Consider the following 4,715-nt stretch of genomic DNA (forward strand, 5'->3'; position numbering starts at 1 on the left):
CTTTGTCAGAACCTCGAAAAACCTACCCTTAAGCGCCGCACGTCCGGTAGGTCATTTACCTTGAGTGCCCCTCCCCCCCCCCGGGGAAAATGTAGATATGATACCTGGAACGAGGTTGCGCGAAAAGAACCAACCATCAGTACAGCAGTTTTCGCGCCAAAAAATGAACTGCAGAACTTTACTTTGTGGAGCTGATAATTTGCAGAATGAATAAAATCCCTAACTGATAATTTGCCGAACAAAAAGCGCATGTAAAGAGCGTACCAAAAGAGCGAACAAAAAGAGCAAACTAAAAGAGCGAACTAAAAGAGCGAAAGTAAAGAGCGAACTAAAAGAGCGAATTAAAAGAGCGAACTAAACGAGCGAACAAAAAGAGCGAACAAAAAGAGCAAACTAAAAGAGCGAACTAAAAGAGCGAAAGTAAAGAGCGAAAGAAAAGAGCGAATTAAAAGAGCGAAATAAAAGAGTGAACTGAATGCGTTCAGCGAACGGATAGGGCGAATAAAAGAGCGCATCAAAAGAGCGAATGAAAAGAGCGCATGAGCGAATGAAAAGAGCGAACAAAAGAGCGAACCGAAAGAGTTCAGCGAACTAAAAGAGCGAATATCATGAAAAAAGAGCGTACAAAAAGAGCACTTATGGCAGCTATGGCGTTCCATACAGATAACCTAACTTACACCGCCGCGGCAAGATAGGCGCAGGGATGCCCATATCAGCCACGTTACATATCAGCCACCGTAATTTGGAGTATTTGGACTTCTTTATTAATCTTTTCTTATTTTTTCCGGGGGTCCTTGCTTGGAAAACATTGGGGAACGCATTTGTTTTGCCACCAATAATGGCGGCCAAATGTTTCGATTCGGTATGGCGCGCCAAAGCGGAAATAAATACTATCTTTTTAAAACAATACTATCTTCGTTTAAAACATACTATCTTTGTTGTAAACATACTATCTTCGTTTAAAACATACTATCTTTTTTAAAACATACTATTTTTTGCTTATAAAAAATACTATTTTCGTTTAAAACATAGTATCTTTAAAAAATAATACTATTTTTACTATCTTTCATACTATCTTTTTAAAACAATACTATCTTTGTTGTAAACATACTATCTTCGTTTAAAAATACTATCTTTTAAAAAAATACTATCTTTTTAAAAAATACTATCTTTTTAAAAAATACTATCTTTTTTCGAATATAGGTTGCCTCGATTATTCAAATTTGTGTAATTTTCATTTTGAGGGGCGTGTAATGGGCGTTGGTTTTTCGTGTTTATTTTATATGGCCTCATCCGCCAGGACCAACATAACAAGATGGCTTCCGGCTCCCTACAAGATCTGACCATAATACATGATACACCATAATCAATAGAAGAAAAAAAGGACATGACCACATAACATTGAGATCAAAACCAAAACAGTGGTGTTTTCACCACATTTTGGACTTTCTGTTCCGCCATTTCCATATAAAGCATGTTGTTCTTTCCATCCAGCAAGCATGGTCCCGCCGTAAAAAATTGGCAATCTCCATTAACCCGACCTCGACCTCGACCCTGACTCTCTTGAAAAAGGCCGACCGTCGACCCTTGGAAAAAAGCCGACCCTCGACCAAAATACAATAAAAAGCCGACCCTGGGTAAAAAAACAGTTTTTTTGGCAGTGTTTTTTTTAATATAAAAGTTGAGCAGACAAGCAGGGGGTGGGATGGGATACACACGCTTTTTTATAAGAATAAGAATAATATGAATATGTCAACCTCGTCGCCCCCCTACCGTGAGTATCACAGCGCGAATAAATTAATTAATTATCGTTAATATTTTCCCTTTGAAAACTTGACCTCTGATACTCAGGGTATCGCCCCCCCCCGCCCGGCGGGTCGTATTATCTGCTTTTTGATGTTTACGGGCCCCCCCCCCCCCAGCGGTTTGCGTGAATGCGTGAATGGGCTTTTTTGGTTGCGTGAATGCGTGAAAATTGAAAAAAAATTGCGTGAATGCGTGAATTAAAAAAACTTGCGTGAACGTGAAAATCCATTTTCTATTGCGTGAATGCGTGAATCTGCCCTGTTTTTTTACGTGAACTCGGGGAATTTCCCTTTTCACCCAGTTTGCAGAACGTGGCACGTTTGTTCGAGATTTTGAGTGCAGCACCCGCCAAAAGTCGAGTGCAAGTACATATCTTTTCTTTTATAAGCATAACGTTTATAAGCATATGCAGGCTCAGTTTTTGGTCACTAAACAATGGCTCTTTTGTTTGAGAACAATAGAATGCTAAGCATAATGCGAGCCTGATGTAGGGGCAGACACTTCTCGGGTGAAACAAGGCATGTCCCAAATATATTTTGCGTGACGCACACCGCTTCCCATTATTCATTAACTTTCATATATAGCTCAAAAGATTCGTATCAACGAGAGGATTTCGAAAAGTGCTGGGTCAAAAATTTACATCAAGCCAATCTCAAGATATCGGCCAAAAACTGATTTTGACGTTATAAAATAACTCGAAAAAACACGTCAAAAAGACAATTTAAATGACGTCATTATTGAAAAAAGGCGATAATTCCGATTAACTTACTACAATCAAAGCAAAATTTTGACTGGAGATGTAAATTAACGATTCTAAAATATTTCATGAAAAAAAAATTGAAAATTCATGATGACGTCAGCATTTTTTGACGTATTTTAATTTTTCCCGTCAACAAATGACGTCATTTAAATTTTCTGAAAAATTTTGAACAAATATTTCAGAATCATTAATTTACAACTCCAGTCAAAATTTGGTGTTGATTGCATTAATAAAATTGAAGTTATCGCTGTTTTTCAATACTGACGTCATTTGAATCTTACTTATGACGTGTTTTTTCGATGTATTTTATAACGTCAAAATCAATTTTTGACCGATATCTTGAGATTGGCTTAATGCAAATTTTTGACCCAGCACTTTTCGAAATCTGCTCGTTGATATGATTCTTTTGAGCTATATATGAGCGTTAAGGAATAATCGGAAGCGGTGCGCGTCACGCAAAATATATTTGGGACATGCCTTGTTTCACCCGAGTTGCTTATAAAAAAAAAACATGTATAGTTTAGTCAGGCCTCACCACAAATTTTTAATTCAAAGAAATATTTAATACCCATGATGCAGACTTTCGAGAACCTCATTTCTTGGCAAAATCAGTCTGAAATGGAGTCGTATTTAAGCACATCAGAGTGTGAAAATAGAAATTTTCCCCTGTCGGCGCAAACCATGGTTGCGCCTCCCTTAGTCACTATGTTTTCGGCCCCTCCACGTTAGGAAATCAAGACGCGAGCCCTGATTAAAACTATTCTTTTTAAAAATTTTGTTTGCTCGCTTCGCTCGCAACAAATGTTCATCCTTTTACCTCATCTTGCAAACTATCAAGCGATCGTACCTCGCCTCTTAACGAATTTAGACTACATTCTTTTTCAATGGTGTTAAAGATAGCATTTTTAGCCAACCGCGAGGTGACAGAAATGCAAATAATTTCCTCTCTGCGCAAACCATGGTTGCGCCTCCTTACCCCTTAGCTAAGCATTATGGTGTCACCCTGGAGTTTGTTTGACCTATTTTTGATAATGATTAAGATATTTTTGTACAAAAATTCGCCTGCGGCGCATATCTTTTCACTTACTATCGCGTTACCTTAACTGGAGAAGTTTCACCTTTTCTAAACGACAGTGACATGTTAGAAGAATAAAATATTTTGCGTGATGGCATGTGATTAAAGTTAAAAACTTACGTAGCGCTTTAAGCTAATGTGCTTATAGTCAGGTCTACAGGAAAAAATCACTACTGAGTTAAGTTTTTCTCAAGTGCATGATCAGATCCGGTCGAAAAATCTCGAGTGTAGCAGCCTTGCCATTTTGGTTCCGCTGTGGCGCCTCGTATACGAGGGCATTCTACCATTTATAGTAGATTGCAATGTCTAACGTCTGCCTCACTCTCGACTACTTAACAAAAACAAACGACTTCTTTGATAATTCAGAATCTGCAAACTGGCTTTTCACCCAAATGTGTAGAAATGTTTGACAATTTACCCGATTTTTCCGAAAATTTCCCTGATTTCCCAAAAAATTGGGTTTGCGTGAATTTCGAGAAAAACTTGCGTGAATGCGTGAATTGCGAAAATTTTTTGCGTGAATGCGTGAATTTAGGGTCCGCTGGGGGGGCCTCTTTTACTGTAAGTGGAAGATAATATAATATCTCTCGTGCATCAAGGTAAATCGTAAATATTAAGCCTGGGATATATATGGATACGAGGCTGATTATACATGTTGGTCAATAATATGATGCCCCCGGGGGGGGGGGGGTCTTGTGAAGAATATTCTCATCCTCCCCCCCCTACCCTGAGTATCAGAGGTCAAGTTTTTTCAAAGAGAAAACTATTCGCGCTGTGATACTCACGGTACCCCCCCCCCCCCACCGACGACTATTCTTGAAGTATTCTTTAACTGTTCTAATGATCAGTTTTTGGAATATTCATCAAAAAAAAAATCTTATAAAAGTCGCTAAAGCATTTTTTTACCCAGGGTCGGCTTTTTATTGTATTTTGGTCGAGGGTCGGCTTTTTTCCAAGGGTAGGTCGAGGGTCGGCCTTTTTCAAGGGTCAGGGTCGAGGTCGAGGTCGGTTTAATGGAGATTGCCAAAAAAATTAACGTCAATTGCAAAAAAAAAAAAAAAAAAAACCAGCAAA

Source organism: Clytia hemisphaerica, unplaced genomic scaffold, assembly GCF_902728285.1.
Source record: "Clytia hemisphaerica strain Z4C2 unplaced genomic scaffold, Clytia hemisphaerica genome assembly, whole genome shotgun sequence".
In the NCBI taxonomy this organism is placed as follows: domain Eukaryota; kingdom Metazoa; phylum Cnidaria; class Hydrozoa; order Leptothecata; family Clytiidae; genus Clytia; species Clytia hemisphaerica.